Source organism: Budorcas taxicolor, chromosome 1 (genome assembly GCF_023091745.1).
Source record: "Budorcas taxicolor isolate Tak-1 chromosome 1, Takin1.1, whole genome shotgun sequence".
NCBI lineage: Eukaryota > Metazoa > Chordata > Mammalia > Artiodactyla > Bovidae > Budorcas > Budorcas taxicolor.
The window spans coordinates 136,227,931-136,247,278 of NC_068910.1; the positions used below are offsets into that span (position 1 = coordinate 136,227,931).

The 19,348-nt window shown below is 34.9% G+C and overlaps 1 protein-coding gene and 1 non-coding gene across 2 annotated transcripts in view; one reads left to right on the forward strand and one right to left on the reverse strand.

Moving 5' to 3' along the window:
• DLG1 (discs large MAGUK scaffold protein 1) overlaps positions 1 to 19,348 on the reverse strand; it is a 264,721-nt gene that overhangs the window by 207,834 nt on the left and 37,539 nt on the right. The gene's annotated exons all lie outside the window — the stretch shown is intronic.
• LOC128057915 (U6 spliceosomal RNA) lies at positions 17,458 to 17,564 on the forward strand. The gene has a single exon (XR_008200373.1). It is a non-coding gene; the product is annotated as a U6 spliceosomal RNA (small nuclear RNA).

Sequence of the window (19,348 nt, forward strand, 5' to 3'; positions counted from 1 at the left end):
TATAGACATGGAATATTGATGGGTAGTTCCTGTGAAATAAGGGGGAGTGGGGTGGAAGGAAAAGTAGGTGTCGCTAGAAAAAAGCAGTCTGAGGGATCTCTGCAGTGATGGAAATATTCTGGATCTTGACTGATTAATGTTAACATCCTGGCTAGTGACACTGTACTACAGTTACCTTTGGAGAAGACTGAGTAAACTGCATGTGACATCTCTGTTTTGTTTGTTTGGTTGGTTTTTTACCAAATGTACATGAATCTACATTACAAAAAGTTTTTTTTTAATAAATGGAAAAATTTTAAAACACAAATTAGTCTATAAAGAATCCAAAGAGATGATCCTTTTCTTAAAAAGGCAGATGCTTACCTAAATGGAATATTTAGCAAATTTTTACCCAGGTGGGCAAAGGATAGGACCTGGTCTAGGTTAAGGAACTCTGCTGGGATAAGCAGTGGGGTTTTTAATCATATATGGCTGGCATGTCAAGTTGGAATCTGGAGGATCCTAAAATGGAGAGCCTGCTGTCCCCACACACTGGCTCACCCTCATGGGACATTTACTGAGAGTACTACTGCAATGCAGGAAGCTGGAAACTGAGTTGGAGAAGCAGTAAAACATTTCTACAGTGTCACATTTCTTATATCTTAAAGTTCTGGTGGTGGAATGGACCTATGAAAGTTACAGAACTAGTATCATCCAGATGATACCTGAAAACTGAAGTGAGCTGAAAGTAACTAATGTAGCAACCTAGCTCTAAACAAACAACTCCTAATTGATTAGTTTCCTTCTAGCTTCTTATAAGGAAAGTAACATAGGTTCAATCTCAATGGTTCTTTCATCATCGCTTAAAGCACAAAACAAATTCAAGATACGGCAAGAATCAAAAAAACATTAAGAGAAGATTAATATAAGCAGATCCACAGCAGAACCAGAGAAGACACAGATGTCAGAACTAGAAGAAAAGGCATTTAAAATGGCAACTTTAAACATATACAATCTATTAAATACGAATGATCCTACTGTTCTGCCAGGTCCTCCCACTTTTTCCAATCCCTCAGCCATGGCATCGGCTACTAATTAATGACAGCACTTTTTGCTTCAACCTGTTATTAGATTTCTCTAAATACAAAACATCAACAAAAGTAGGTATTAGGGGGAAAAAAATCTATTTAGTCAAAAGGTAGGCTTTTTCAGTCACAGGGTTCATGAAGAAATGTAAAGATACCACTTTGAAATGGAGCAGTGGACAAATCAAACTTAGTAAGTAGGTGAAAATGTGTCTTTGATCCCTCCCTCCCTCCCATCTAATTAAATAAACACTTTCTGGTAAGGATCTCCAAGATGAATTTAAACTCTACCTCCCAGAAAAATGTGCCTAAGAGAAATAAGTGCTTATGTCCACAAAAGACTTCTACAAAAAAGTTCAAAGCAGCTTTACTCTTTACAGTCCCAAACTGGAAACAACACAAATTCTAACAAGAGCAGAATAAAGTTGTGGTATATTCATGAGTAACAATCAGTTCAGTTCAGTTCAGTCACTCAGTTGTGTCCAACTCTTGGCGACCCCATGAATCGCAGCACACCAGGCCTCCCTGTCCATCACCAACTCCTGGAGTTCACTCAGATTCACGTCCATCGAGTCAGTGATGCCATCCAGCCATCTCATCCTCGGTCGTCCCCTTCTCCTCCTGCCCCCAATCCCTCCCAACATCAAAGTCTTTTCCAATGAGTCAACTCTTCACATGAGGTAGTCAAAGTACTGGAATTTCAGCTTTAGCATCATTCCTTCCAAAGAAATCCCAGGGCTGATCTCCTTCAGAATGGACTGGTTGGATCTCCTTGCAGTCCAAGGGACTCTCAAGAGTCTTCTCCAACACCACAGTTCAAAAGCATCAATTCTTCGGCACTCAGCCTTTTTCACAGTCCAACTCTCACATCCATACATGACCACTGGAAAAACCATAGCCTTGACTAGACAGACCTTAGTCGGGAAAGTAATGTCTCTGCTTTTGAATATGCTATCTAGGTTGGTCATAATATACTACACAGCAATAAAAAGGGAAAATTTACTGACACATTCAGTGACACACATGCTCAGCAAAAGAAACCAAAAGTGATCATATACACCGTATGACTACATTTGTAAGAAGCTCAAAACTAATCTACAGTGAAAAAGGTCAGAAAAATGATTACCACTGGGGAGGGCATAATGTTCTTCTTTTAAGAAGAACATTTAGGAAGGGAGTCCTCTGAAGTACTGAAAATGTTTTATATTTTTATATAGGTAGTGGTCATGGTTATTAAAAAAACACCAAAATGCCTACATAAATTTGTGACTTTTACAAAAAGAAAGTCATAACAACGATAATAAGATTGTGAAGCCAGATACATGCTAATGTCTGATAAACAGGAATCTCTGGGAATTATTGGAAGGTGTTTGCATACTACTAAACTGAAAAGAACTGTGATGATGAAAGCATATTTTTCTTTACTGCATGTTAACTTTATTTAAATAACTCCCAGCATTTTGTTTATAGGCCCTTTGCAAACAACGATTCTGAATTATCTTTTTAGATATTTATCTTCAACACTAGACCCAAAGTTCATCTGGGGCAAGGGTCAGAAAACATTCTCCATAAAGGGCCAGATGGTAAATATTTTCAGCTTTGCAGGTCAGATGGTCTCTGCTACCAACCACTCAAATTCTAACACTGTAACATGAAAGGAGCCATGACAGTAAGTAACTGAATGTGGCTGATTTGGCCCACTGGCTGTCTCGACTCAGAGCAAGAACTATACTAACCATCTTTGTTTTTCCATTTCTAGCTTATAAAGATTACTTCATATACAATAGGGTACTCAGCAAACCAAAGCTGAAGGTAACCTTAAAAATGATCTCTTGTGATCCCTTCATTTTGTAGTGAAAAACCTGTAGTCTAGAGGTTAAAATTTTGCTCACTATCATCACTGTTTGGGCAGTGCTTCTTTTTGGTAAACACATGGAAGACTTACATCCCTATTTAATACTGATTTGAATTTCAAATCAATTAAGTAACATATCAAATTAAATAAATATTAAAACAATTTTTACTTTAGAAAAATATCTTTACTGGTAGAACTTTTTAGTTTGCTTATAAGCCATCTATACAAGCTCTGAATCATACCACCATACAGAATCAAGTCACCACCATACAAAAATCAAGTGATTACTTAAATCCTATCATGTAAAATAAGAAGCTAAGATTTTTGTTCCAATATCCAAGTTTTTCTAAAAGCCAAAAATCATGACAACGAACATATTTAATGGGAGTTAACATTAGGTAATACATATAATTTAACAATTAAGTTATCAGAGTAATATTTTTTATAGTTATACTCCAAACTAATAAATACTCCAATCTAATACTTCTAAAAATGTGATCCTAGTATAGGTTATTGAACATTTTTCATGACAGTAAAACAATTAGGCAACAGTAGAGGGCAGCATTTCTATACATTATTAAGATACAACTTTCTAAAATCTAAGAAACTTAAAATGTCTATGCTAAGACTTCCTTTAAAAAAGCTCTCACACTCCTTTCCAAGCTGCTGGCTAACACACACTTCTAATACAACCCAGCAGAAGTAAAAGTGCTCTGATGTATAATTATGACCATTTAAATCAAAGACATTTCTGTTCATAATTCTCAAACTGATAAGCCAAAACAATTCAACATTTCTCTGATGATTTATTAATTACCATTATCAGTTACCCACTTATATAGTTGTTGAGTATTCTCTGGAATCACAAATAAATATTTTTTCCCACATAGGGACAATCCTTTTTCTTTATTCATATAAAATTGTTACATACTAATCACCAAAAGGATATACAGTAAAAAACTTTTGGCAATCAGAGACTCAAGCAGCTGTCTCCAAAGACAGGTATTATCACAACTCTAAGATCCAAAATAAAAGCAGCCAAAGAAGAGGTAAATAAAGCATAAACAGGTGTAAAAGTATCTTTAAAACTCATGCTTTTTCATTTTCCTTTATTCCTAATTCCAACTTGCCTTCATATAGAACTGTACCTAAACCATAACCACCCCTAACAAAGAAAAAGAGCCAATACACTAGTCATAAAAGGCAGGGAAAAGAATTATAAGAGGGAATACCAACAGTGTAAGGGCAGAGAGAAAGAATCAGAAAAGACTGTTGTATCTAACTAGAAGGCTATATTCTCTTACTATTTAATAAAAATTATTAAAAATATCTGCTAACGTTATTAAAGTCTTACTATTTCACACACCTGACAGTATATAATTATTACTCAATTAATCTTTAACAACCCTATAAAGTAGGTGTCATTATATCCCTATTTTAGAGATGTGGAAACGAAATACAGAAGGAATAAATGACTTGTCCAGGAATCAAGTGTTGGGATTAGAACCTCAAAGGTCTCCAGAGCTTGAGCTCTTAACTATTATCCTGTATTCTCTGCCCAGACTAACCTGCACAATTTCAGCTGAGTGATTTCTTCAGAATGCAGACCAAAAGGAATTTGAAAAGTGAGAGAGTGATAAAATAAGAAGCTTTATTCATTTTAAAGTTCAATTGTAAAAGCATAAGCAGAAATAGGCAGTACTTGAAAGCAATCTCTAGTCCCTTATATAAAATGATACAGTATAGTCACTGCTCTGTATCTACAGATGCAGAACCTGAGATTATGGACAGCCAATTGCACTTATTTAGAGGCTGTTCCCAATACCAAAATACTTTCTCAGACTCTAAGCTGATTCTAAAGTCTATGTGTGTAGACAAACAAGAATCATCTTTTTTTTTTTTTTTAAGAAAAAAACTCAAAAACTGAGAAGCAGAGAATAACTATATTAGATGTTAGGGCATACTAAAAAACTTCAGCAGGTATTAATAAAGGCCAGCAAGTCGGTTCTTAAATGGACAAATCAATGAAACAGAATTCAATATCCAGAACAGACTCAAATATATAGGAATTAATTTGTCAAAAAGTGTCATTTCAATCCAGTGGGGGTAAATATAAACTTTTAAATAAATGATACTGGAACAAATGGGTAGCCATGGGGGAAAATATTACACTGGCTCTACAACTAACACTATACTACTGCTGCTAAGTCACTTCAGTCGTGTCTGACTCTGCGCAACCCCAGAGACGGCAGCCCACCAGGCTCCCCCGTCCCTGGGATTCTCCAGGCAAGAACACTGGAGTGGGTTGCCATTGATCAAGATAATCTTCAAATGGCCCTAAGACTTAAAAATGAAATCTTTTATAAAACAGTGAAAAGACACCTGGGTGAATTATTTATAACTGGAAATATGAATGTGGAAGGTTTTACTATGACTCAAAATTCAGAAGAAAGAGAAGGGGAAAGGAGGGGAGGCCTAATAAACAAAGTATGGGGAAAAAATCTGCAACTCATATCATGGACAAAGGCTAAACTTCCTGTTAAATAAAAAACTCCTAGAAACTGAGAAGAAAAAGATCAACAAGACAAAAGAAAAAAATATGAAATTTAATAAACCTTGATTAAACACATGAGAAATGCAAATTAAAACTACATTTATATACCATTTCTCACTCAAGAAGCTGGCAAAAATACAAAAATTTGCAAATACATTCTGTCGACAAAGCTGCAGGGAAATAATCACTCTCGTACATTGCAAAATGACACAACTTAAATGGAAGAGAATCTGACAATAGCTACCTAAATCACCTAAACCAGCAATCCTATATGATACAGATACATATGCACAAATATAAAATGATACACAAAGTTTTTTTTCACTGAAAAAATATTAACAGTAAAAGGTTAGAAATAACTTTAGTGCCTAGTAAAAACATATTTATAGCTTGTGAAAATTTGGCATTTTTCATGATATATAATACTTGTTATGTATCCAACTTTCATCTCTCTCCAATGAGAAGCAGCTGTTACAGGTTATTTATTTAAAAGCTCAAGTTTGATTAAGGAAACTATGATATATCAAAACAACTAAACTACATATTTCTATAAAAATGAATGAGAAAAAATTATGTGTACTAAAATGGAGAACCCTTCAGGATACTGTAAGTAAAACCAGCAAGGGGCAAAAGATTATATAAATATACAACAAACTACTGTCATATAGGGAAAGGGAGATATAAAACATTCTTAATTTTTGTATATGCATAAACAATGGAAAGAAATAAATACAAATAAAAATAGTTTCCTATGGGGATCAGAATTGGAACGGACAGAAGTGAGACAGCTATATAGTTTTTTCTTTTTGATGATTTTTGACTCCTGAGTTTGAGTAATATATGAGTTTATTATCTACTCAAAAAAATGTTTTTAAAAGTCAGGGGTAAATAAGTGAAGGGGTGGCGGTTGTATGGAATGGTTGTTACAATCAATAATCTAAGTCTACTTAATTAAAATTTAGTTCCTCTGTCAAACTGGAATAGGACAGCACATACACAACATTCTCATCACCGCATCAAGTTCCACTAGACAGTACTTAGCTTATTAGTTAACAAGTCTAGAGATGGAAGTAAGCCCTATACAATGAAAAAGAATCCGATTCTCCCAGACTAAGTATAAGCAAGAAAAAATAATTATATATACAGCCATTCAAAAAAATCAGTCAAATACTTAAGTGACTAGTAGGCAAGTATCAAGACAAGATGATGTAGTCCATCCCCACCATAAACTAAGAAAGAGGTGGAAAACACTGGGAAGACAGGCCATTGTCTGGGTCATTCTGAATTTATAATATAGACAGATGAATAAATTTTAGTGACTATTTTCCAGCATATCAACATAAAACCATATTCAAAATAGGACTTAATACAAACTAAAATATTCACTTATTTTTTTTAATCCACAAGTTTGGAATACCAATGCCAAAGCCTCATTCATTCAACAATTATTTACTGAGTATCCACTATATGTAGATACTCAGACACTTGGTCAGGCCTCAGGAATACCATAAGAATAAAAGTCTTATTTTGTAAAGTTTATAGTGCAGTGAAAAAACATACACTAATATAAAATCACACAAATACATGATACACTGCATGATATAGAGGAAAAGTAAAGAATGCTTATAGAAGTAAAAGAACCTTACTTACTAATCGTGGGCACAAGGAAGGCTTCTCTCAAGAAATAATCTATAAACGGAAACTGAAGGGTTGGGTGGTTTAGTCGCTAAGTTGCATCTGACTCTTGTGGCCCCAAGGACTGTAGCCTGCCAGGCTCTTCTGTCCATGGCATTTTCCAGGCAATAATACTGGAGTGGGTTGCCATTTCCCTCTCCAGGGTATCTTCCTGACCCAGGGACCAAACCCAGGTCTCCTGCACTGCAGGCAGATTCTTTACCAACAGTAAGATTTAGAAGCAAGGACGCAAACAGGAAATTATTATGCATGAAGATTTCAAAGAAGAAGACAATCACCTCACAAGAGCTGAGGGGAAGAAAAAAAAGACCTGTAAATAGAAACAATGAAAACTTGGTTTACAACTCCTAAAACAAATGTATTGGCAGTCCCTTAACTGGAAGAGACTCTCCAAGACGGCAAAGACCTCAGATACTACCCTAACAGAATTTAATATGGACTCCAAGTTTTGGCAAACAAGTTGAATAATAACAATAATAACAGCTTGTACTGAATAAAAGAATAAAATATGAACACTCCTTTCCTCCTAAAAAGCTTAATCAAGAACTCAAGAAACATTTTTTTCTTTACAGGTCTTTCTCCTGCCAACTAAACTTCCACTAAATGACCCTGCAATGACTAGACTTATCTATCTCATCAACAAACAGGTATAACAAAAGATGGAGAAAGACAGGATTCTACTGCAAGAAATTATTAAAGTTAAGCAACTCCCTTTCTCAGAAGTTAATCAACAGCTGGGAAAACTCTGTACTAAAGAATAAGAATGCCCTTAGCTGCAGCTGCAGTTTATACACAGTGCTTATCACTAACAAAAGAAAATATATCATATACAATACACCCAAATCACTACTGTTGGCTCTTGTATGCTTTGAATTAATCTTCCCATTGTGATAATGAGCCTGACAAAACTACACATCTCTTCCTGGCCTTCTAATGTTATTAACTCTCCATCAACTGACATATATTTACAAAAGAGCTAATTAAGAACACAAGGATTTACAAACACAAAAATCTCTTACACATTATGTGGAAAAGCACAAAATAAAATATTGCATCCAAACTGATTAAGTTACATAAAGATCTATGTATGTATACTAACAATAAAGAAATACTGCCACAAGAGAAATGCTCGCTAGGATCTTTTCCCACATAAAAAATGTAAATGCAGAATAATATTTTTAAAAATGCAAATTGAAGAGGAAATACATTTTCATTTCCCATTAAGAGGCAAAACAAACATTACATTTGTGTTTAAAATGTATTAAACAGAGAAACAACTACAGCTATTTACGATTATCTTAAATTAGTAAATCGTATTAATACTACTGTAAATAGAGACCAAAATTTGGCTGTTCAGTAACAGTGATGATTTACTCGTCACAGCTCACAACCTAGCTATTTACAAAGGTTTTAAAATAAGAATCTTCACTGTGAAGAACATATAGTTATTGTTGGGTGGGGGGTGGCCAGGGGGAGGATGGAAGCCCAGAAAACTAATCATCATTGCTTTAGCTCAACCCACATGCCTGTTCTTAAGGGTATCCATGGTAGCAGTGATGCAACATGCCTACCTAGCTCACCATGCCTACACAAGTGGGAGAGAGGGGAGGCGGATGATGAAAAAAAATTCACTTGAAAAGGTGTTTTAGTATTAACATGATATGATAGAATTACATCAACTATACTGATAGACTTAAAAAATACATACAAAACCATAAAGCTCTCTAAAGATCAGAAAAGCAAGGAAAGACTCAAGGGGGAAAGAAAAGACTGCAGCACTTTGGCTGACAAGAAAACTAAGATTTTTGCTTTTCCTGCTGTAGCTATTGGTTAAATATGTTCAAAGAGTTTTATTTCTAATAATAGGAGAAATCATTTTAATTTAGCTCTTTCAAAAGTAACTACAAATATGTTTTAGGCTTCCTAATTTCCATCCTACATCTTTTCTATTTTTGTTTTAACAGTTACATAATAAAAACTTATTAAAACTTTTATGTATTGATTCCATACAATTTTTTTAAAATGGTAGCTCTCTTTTGCTTAAACAGGATCAAATATAAGATTCTTAAAATCTATCAAGAAAAATAGGGCAGAGAGAAGATAGCCCATTTCAAATAACCTATAATATTAGAAATAAACTATCAGAAATATTAGATATTCTATAATATTATTCTGTATTATTAGAAATATTCTATAATATTAGAAATAAAAACTAAAGTGAATGAAATGATAAAAGGTAAATCACAAGAGAGAATCAACCACAGACCATCACGAAAAGAACATATATATATATTAAAAAAAAAAAACTCACTAGACTAAACCTGTGTCCCAGGCTTACTGCCCTTTAAACATTCTTTAAGAATAGTTTGATAAGACAGTTTTACATGGAAGACATAAACAGAATGGGAGCAGACAACAGACATGTTAGTTTTTGATCAAAACTCTTATTGTTTGAACTGTAACTTTGAACAAGCAAACAAAACTAATTTCTATCAGTTTTCTTGCTTTTCCTCTTGTTGTGAAAAATAATTCACTATATAAGAACAGACTTTGCAGATTTCACAAATTTACTGATTCTTTTATTACTGAATGTAATTTTAAAATCTCAACAATTTTTGTCTAACAATTACTGTGGCATCATAAGTTTATAGAAACCCCCCCAAAATAAATTATTCCATATTTTAAAAGCCAATGTATAAATTTTAAATATAAGCATCTTGAATCTTACACAGTCACACAATGTTCACAAACTGGTGCTCAGAAATAAAAGAAACCAAACTTAGAACTTAAGTGAAGTATGTTGCACTTTGAGGATAAATGAGAAAAACAGACTTTGAAACAAATAACTTTAAGGAGTTCTTGAACAAATATAATCATTTTAAATCCAATCAACATCTTTCCAAAGGCAACACAATCAGAACTTTACTATTCTCCTTTAAAAAAAACTTACTATATTTGCAATAAATAAAGGAGAGAGTCCAGAAAATGTTCTCAAAATGAGTTATATTTTCAACCAGTACGACATATGGGGACAGAAAAAAAAGTAGAGGGGAGAACTTTGAGAATATATTTAGAAGATATAATTAGGGCCCTATAAACCTTTGCTGTTAGGAGAAAGTGTTCCTATAAACCACAGGGGAAAAATATCCATTTAATAAACTACTTTTAGCTATCTGAAACACACTTCAGAATATTACCTTTCCTAAAGGAAATAAACTAAGTAAGCATCATATGGATTCAAATTTCAAATATATAACAATGGTTTCACTTTATTTTTTAAATATATTATAAACAAAAAAGTCTCTCACAGTCTGTCACTAACAAACATAGAAAGCATACTGTATCTTACCTTTGTAGTTACAATGCACAGGCAATCCATTACTCTACCATTACAATACTTAATACATAAAGCAGCTTATTGCAAGCTATAAGTTGCCTATATGAATAAAAAATAAAAATAAAGTTGTGAGATAAAAGCACTGATGAAAAGTTATAACTGTGACAAGATCTCTCCAGGATCCATTCTTAGAGGTAGCAATTTTTCTACTACCTGAAATACAGGAAACCAGAATGTGTCACGTGCCCTACAATCTTCTTTATGTAATCTATATTTGAAGAACTTGAAATTATCCCACAAAACACTGTGGAAGTCGTCAGGGTTTATTCCACAAGAGATCACTGCTGCTTCAGATGCTATTTCATTAATCCCTCTTTTAAAGATATGAGGTTGACAGGGAGTCATCTGATGAAATGTCCCACAAAGAGGTTTCCCCGATATAAATTTAAAACTCCTTCTCCTTGTTTGCTATAGTTTGGATATTCAAACAGAAAAAAAAAATCACTAAAAAGGAAAAAAAAGATTCTAAGCAAACATTTCTTCCACTAAACCATTTCAGCAACTGCAGCTTGCAAAGTAATGACTTTCTCAGGCAGTAATGAATGGAATATTCCATGTGGTATTTTTGAGAAGGGGGGAAAGAAGAACAAAATGCAATAATTTAAAATATTATCTCTAAAACTTACTTCTTTTCCCTTTAAGAAAAAATGGTAATAGTAACATTTACCAATGTAGTCAGATATAAACTTGAGTGCCCCGCTAAATCTATTTCAGTTAATCCCTTAAAAAAGAAAGCCACCACCACAAAAAGACAATTGTAACTAAGTACCATTTCAAACTCCTCAAGAAGACTTAGTTTTAACCCAGAAGTAGCCTAACTTTGTGAATTCATGTCCTGTCCTCAAATTCATTGGAAACAGAGCTACATAGGCTGACAGGGGACATGGCATACTGCTGCAACTGGCTTTGAGTTTCCTAAGCTTGCAGTCACACTCTCCTGTAAAAATGTGTAATAATGAAGAGTAGCACCTGCAATTTCTGTCCACAAGGTTTTCTCATCATCTACAGATATTATAAGTTGGCTCAAATTCAAACAAGAGAACTGTTCCCATTTGCTTTTTACGTCATGGGCTGCATCAGCAACTTTCACATTAAACCGAGTTTCATTATAAAGGATTATGCAAAAGAGTTAATACATGTATGTCACTTAGTACCTTCACATCATTATTGTTATTACTATTATTGATTGGCTATTAGGTGACAGCCTTTTGTTTCAAGTCTAATACACCTAAGACAGATCCAATGGGATTTTATCTTGAACACACGGACTGTTGTAAGGGTTAACTAACTAAGGCACAGCACTTAAAATAATGCCAATCTTTCTAAGTGCTTAGTACAAGCCAGTTACAGCTATATATCTATACACATGCACATGCAACTATAAGGCTTGAAGGGTGGGCAGAAGTAAATTTCATCATTGGCCAACATATCTTTTCCTCCAAGCAGAACAGATATCTTGGGAATTACCTGCTCAGTTAGAGACTGAGAGTATCTGCTTTTTCCCACAAACCCCAACAATCTTTTGCTCTCAAGACAAAAAAGTAAAGCCCACTCATGGGTCATGATTCCTTAAACAAAGTTTACCATTTTGGAAAGAATACTGAAAACATTATAGGTAATATCTAACTACTGACTAAGCACTGCAGACGGTAAAGCCTCTGCCTACAATGTGGAGACCCGGGTTTGATCCCTGGGTCAGGAAGATCCTCTGGAGAAGGAAATAGCAACCCACTCCAGTACTTTTGCCTGGAAAATCCCATGGACAGAGGAGCCTGATAGGCTACAGTCCATGGGGTCACAAAGAGTCAGACACGACTGAGCAACTAAACTTTCTTTCTTTCTGTGAGGGAAAATAAAGAGCTTTGTGAAACGCCTTAGCTAGTTTCTCCCTTAGTGTTCTATGTAATTTTTATTATCTATTAGTATACCCTATAGAGAGAAGGCATTCTTAAGTTTGGCAGACCTCATAACAGTGGAGATTGAAAATCACTGTATCAAGACTCAGAAACAGTGCTTCAGCCGATTAACGGAACTGAAACTGTGTAACTTTAAGTAGTCATATACTTAGGCAAATTCAGATGAAACTTCAAACTGACTCAATTAACATATAAATATTTAATAACATATTATTTAAAATATATCTAAAATGCTGTTTTATTCTATTCGCATTCAGAAAACAATTTTGGTCAAACTTCACATTCACCTTAAATGTTAGGGTCATGATTATAACTACAACCACTTTTTAAATGAATTCTTCATTTTGCTCAATTTCATTTTCATCTAAATTGTTTAGATACAGCACTTTTAATCCATGTATTAATATATCACCTTACATATCTCAAATCACTGTTAGTACCTATTCACATAGATACTAATTGATTTTCCGTATTTGTTTTCTCAGTATATATTATACTAACAAATTTTTCCTATTTGTTTTCTCAGATGTATTATAACCTCTATAACATAACCACTTACTGTATTACTCTTTAGTATACTTTTTAATTTTCAAAAAAAGCTTACATATACCATCCAATGCCTGCAGGTCTTAAGGTCATACTCAGGAATGATTATTTAATCTGTGTTAAGTTCTACACTCACTGCATCTTTTCAGTTCAGTTCAGTCGCTCAGTCGTGTCCGACTCTTTACGACCCCATGAACTGCAGCACGCCAGGCCTCCCTGTCCATCACCAACTCCCAGAGTTCACTCAGACTCACGTCCATCGAGTCCGTGATGCCATCCAGCCATCTCATCCTCTGTCGTCCACTTCTCCTCCTGCCCCCAATCCCTCCCAGCATCAGAGTCTTTCCCAATGAGTCAACTCTTCTCATGAGGTGGCCAAAGTACTGGAGCTTCAGCTTTAGCATCATTCCTTCCAAAGAAATCCCAGGGCTGATCTCCTTCAGAATGGACTGGTTGGATCTCCTTGCAGTCCAAGGGACTCTCAAGAGTCTTCTCCAACAACACAGTTTAAAAGAATCAATTCTTCGGTGCTCAGCCTTCTTCACAGTCCAACTCTCACATCCATCCATGACCACAGGAAAAACCATAGCCTTGACTAGACGGGCCTTTGTTGGCAAAGTAATGTCTCTGCTTTTCAATATGCTATCTAGGTTGGTCATAACTTTTCTTCCAAGGAGTAAGCGTCTTTTAATTTCATGGCTGCAGTCACCATCTGCAGTGATTTTGGAGCCCCCCAAAATAAAGTCTGACACTGTTTCCCCATGTATTTCCCACCAAGTGATGGGACCAGATGCCATGATCTTCATTTTCTGAATGTTGAGCTTTAAGCCAACTTTTTCACTCTCCACTTTCACTTTCATCAAGAGGCTTTTTAGTTCCTCTTCACTTTCTGCCATAAGGGGTAGTGTCATCTGCATATCTGAGGTTATTGATATTTCTCCTGGCAATCTTGATTCCAGCTTGTATTTCTTCCAGTCTAGCATTTCTTATGATGTACTCTGCATATAAGTTAAATAAGCAGGGTGACAATATACAGCCTTGACACACTCCTTTTCCTATTTGAAACCAGTCTGTTGTTCCATGTCTAGTTCACATCTTTTACAAACATCCAAACTGACACTGATTAAGGACATTTCAAGACAATATATTCTTCTTAGTCATTTGCTGTGCAAAACATTGATAATTTATAAATTACTTTGTAATATGAGCAACTTTAGAGGGTTCAAATACAAGCCTTTGGGATGGCAACACCTCACCTAATATTCAGGCACAAAAGATATTTAACAGTATTTTAGAATATCAACAGCTGTCTATATAGGCAATTGTTTCCAACCATGATAGAATAATAGGGAACAGCTTAACTCTCCTACCTTCAAACAACTAAAAAATAGGACAAATAAGGAATAATGATTTTCAGATATGAACAAAGTCCCATAAATGCCCAGAAACTGCCTGGAAAAAGTTTCCACACTCCAACAGAAGGATGGGGAAACTAAACAAAGTCCAGCAATCTAAGATGAGGAGCCAGAGTTTAAAATTCAGGAAGGTCAAGGTGTCTAAAATTCACAGATAAGAGTACCAGAGAGGAAAGGTGCATAGCATGAGATCCACAGATCTGCAGAGTTCTTCTGGAGTCTTTATTATACCCATTAGTCATATATATAAGGAAACTTGAGGCTGAGGAAAGAACCCTAGGTGGAACAATCCCAGAACTCATACAGGGCTAAGAAGAATGGAAAAACTCATAATATACAGGCTCTGGGTGGAGTAGCCAGAAGAGTACTGGGACAAAATTAACTCTATACTGAAGGCTGCTTGATCCCACTAAAAAAAGACTGAATGCAAGTTTCAAAAGGAGCAAGCTCTTTCCAAGTAATTTAACTGTATCCCAAAACAAATCTAAAGAATATTTCAGGGAACACAAAAATACTGAGGACCTGAAAAGGTAAAATTTATAACATCTGCCAAATCTAATTTTTAAAATTCTCAGGTATACAAAGAAGAGGTAAATATAACCTGGAGAGGAGAAAAGGCAATCAACAAAAAGAACACAGACCGGCAGAAACAAGACTAACAGACACCGAAGACAAATCTATGGTTTCCAAAAGGGAGTGAGGAGGGGGAGAGGGACAAACAAATTAGGGATATGGGATTAATAGATACAAACTACTAAACATAAAACAGATAAGTAACAAGGATTTACCTGTATAGCACAGGAAAGCATACCCAATATCTTATAATAACCTATAATAAAGTATAATCTGCAAAAAGAAAAAAGAATCACCATGCTGTACACCCGAAACACAGTATCATAAATCAACTATACTTCAATAAAAACAAACAAATAAAAATCCAAATGACAGATGACAGAATTAGCACTCAAAGATATTTTAAAATTATTATAAACCTATCCCATATCTTCATGAATAGAGGAAAGCATGAACATCTTAGTATATGAGCTGCCGAAGTGAGCACATGCATGAACATCTTAATGAGACATGTAAAATAAAAAAGGAACCAAATTAAACTTCTAGAGATAAAAATTCAAATCCCTTAAAAAAACTGATTAAATGAGATTAACACTTCAGAAAATTAATGAAGTGAAAACGTAACAGAAACTGTCCAAAATACAACACATAGAGGAAAAAAGACTAAAAAAAATGAATCACATCAATGAGCTATGGGACAAATTCAATCAACCCAAAAAACGGCTGCTTATACAGTCCCTAAAAAAAAAAAAAAGAGAAGGTAACAGAAGAAAACATTATTGAAATAATGGATAAAAACTTTCCATTATTTGGCAAAAACTATAAACACAGATCCAAGAAACTCCACAAATCCCAAAGACGTGAAGAAAATTGTACAATGGAATGACAAGCATCAAACTCAGAACAGTGATTCATTCTGGGGGATGAAGCAGAGAAGGTAATTAGGATGCAAAATAAAAGATAGTCAACTATATAACATTCCCTTTTCTTAGGCTAGGTAACAGGTACACGCTTGCGTGAGTCAGTTGCCCAGCTGTGTTACTCTTTGTGACCCCAATGACTGTAGCCTGCCAGGCTCCTCTGTCCATGGGAATTTTCAGGCCAGAATACTGGAGTGGGTTGCCATTTTCCTCCTCCAGGGGATCTTTCCAAACTAAGGATTGAACCTGTGTCTCCTGAATTGCAGACGGATTCTTTACCTGCTGAGCCATCATGGAAATCCCTAGATAACAGGTACACGGAGATTCAAAATAGTCTCTTCAGATTTCTGTGTAACTATAATCTTTTTTTTTTCTAGTAACACACAAAAAGAATATAATCAACAAGACAGTTGCCAAGAAGACAAAAAATTTTCAAAAACAGACTATAGCAAACACCACCAAAAGAAATCAGGGAAGGTAAAAAATCCACCTGCCAATGCGGGAGACGTGGTTTCAATTCCAGGATCAGGAAGATCCCCTGCAGAAGGAAATGGCAACCACCCCAATTCTTGCTGGGAAAATCTCATAGACAGAGGAGCCTGGCGGGTTACAGTCCATGGGATTACAGAGAGTTAGACACAACTCAGTGACTGAGCAAGAGCACCAAGGGCTAGTGACACTGAAGAGGGATTTTATGTTCTTTATCCTTTGCTACACTGATAAATTACTGAGTATGCAACATTTTAATAAAAACAGTAAGATTACTTTATAAATCTACCATTTACTGAGCACTTCATTTTATGTCAGACTCTGATTTAAGTTTTACATAAATTATTCCACCTCATACACTCTCTTACAGATGGTGGTAGTGGTAAAGAATCCACCTTCCAATGCAGGAAATGCCAGGGTGGTGGGTTAAATCCCTGGGTCAGGAAGATCCCATGTAGTAGGAAATGGCAACCCACTCCAGTGTCCTTGCCTGGAAAATTCCATGGACAGAGGAGCCTGGTGGGCTATAGTACACAGGGTCACAAAGAGTCAGACATGACTGAGCTTGCCCACACCACCACCATCCCATCTCATACATAAAAATACCAAAGGAAGGGAGTTCTGTTTTCACCTTCACTTTATAGATGATGAAACTAAAGACAGTTAAGCAATCTGCCTTATATTTATAATATAATGCAACAGATCTAAACACAGACATAGAAGAAAGTTCTTACAGAACGATACACAGTTCTCATCTTAAATATATATGAGCTAAATAATATACTCATTAACATACAGAATTAGTTGAATAAATATATATCAAATGGTTGAAAGTGGTCGTCTCAATGAAAAAATATTTTTTGAAAGAATATTTTAAAAAGGACTGACTTTCAACAATGTACACCTCTCTGTACATATATGTTTTAAGATATGCCTGAATTATCTTTGTAATCAGAGATTTTTTTTAAAGTAAATAACTGAAAAAGAAAGATAGCAATTCCTGTGGAAAAGAAGCATCAGAAGCCAGGTTACAGTGCTGGCTTCAGCAGCACATATACTAAAATTGGAACCATACAGAGAAGATTAGCATGGCCCCCGCACAAGTATGACATGCAAATTCATGAAGCCGTCCATATTTTTATATTATGGCTGATTCATGTTGATGTATGGCAGAAATCAACACAATATTGTAAAGCAATTATCCTTCAATTAAATATATATATATATATTTTTTAAAAAGAAGCCACATTACAGAATATTGGGAATGAGAAGGAAAGAACGGAAAAATATAAACTACTTTTTTCAAGAAACTTAACTAGGAAGAGAAGGAATACTACAGGGTCCTACTGAGAAGAACTTTTCCTATTTGTCTGTTTTCTTTTAACAGAATCTTTGAACGTATTTATAGGGTAAAGGGAAGAAGGAAACAAAGGTCCAAGAGAAGATAAGGTTATAGAGATTACATGAGGAGTGGAGAGAATGAGATTTCAAAAGATAAAAAGATCAAGAGTGCAATAGAAGCTTTCAATATTTATCTCAGACAGTGACTTTCACATAACTGAAAACATATTTCTATAAAGTTGGAAATTTCTGCGGTGAGCATGTATTACTTTGGTAATCTAAACAAATGGGGAGAGTTATTTTAAATATCCATACACTTTACTGGGAAAAATTATATATGCATTTTATTCCAACTCAAAATCCCCACATTTTTCACATTTGGAGAAACACAAGGGGGAGCTTATTTAAGAGCATATGAGGTGATAGTAATGCTCTAATACTGAAGATGGTAACAGATGCAGATATGGATAACAAATAAAATTATTTAAATGAGTTACTGAAAATGTCTTATAATCAAAACTCATAATTTAAAACTAACTGGGGATGTCTTCTTGCAGAGCATGAATCTGTAACTATTGTGGTACACTTAAGCTTTAACAGATTTTTATTTTCTTAGTAACTATAATATTTTGCCAAGTTTTCTCCTAGATTAACAGCTTGGCATAATATGGCAGTTGTTCCACTTCTCTCATAGCATTTCATTATGTTTCACTTCCATTTCAAAGTTATTATTTTAGTGGTGTATCCTTCAGTTCTAGAACTGGCATCTACCATTTAAACACTGAAATAAAACTGTCATAGATATAAACATAAGAATATAAAAATTACATAACAGTGAATATAAAATAACAGCATAGTGGTCATCAAAATCACCTGCAGAAACATATAATGCACACGTCACTTAGTACACACACCTGTCAGCTCTGGTCTTGATGAAACTTTTCAATTACAGGGTCTCTAAGGGTTGTGCATTATTTCATGTTTTATACACTTACACCACTTAAAAACTGGAATTAAATGAGACAGCACTGTAAATCTGGTGGCAGAGAGAGGGAGTTCAAACTAGTGTCTCTGGGATGTACTGAGAGAGAGAGACATTCTGCTAGAAAAATAGAATATTAGGAACAAGGATAAAAATCTTGAGGACACTGAAGGACAGAGGAAAACAAGCTGAGCACCAATACATATGATTATCACCTACTCTGAAGGCAGGAATTCAAATATGTGAAAAAATTATGAAGCTGTGCTATAGAATTTGGTCAGCTGTCTTCCAAAGCACATAGTAAGAACTGAAATGGAGGTCTGCATCAGGGATATAGAGTTACGGGATAGATGGTACCAAAGATAAGTACTGAATTTGAATATGGACTGACAATAGCACTATTGTAGATACTATCATTGTATCAACTTCAAATTTTTTTAGTCTGCTAATTGTATACTAGATGTTTTTAGGAAAAATCATATAAAATAAACTCCTTTTTCACTGGAGAACTGTGCTGAAGTATTTAAGGCTGAAGATCATGTCTGCAATTTGCTCTCAAATGGGTGAGCAAGAATAAATTTTAAAAGTGTGTGTACATGTG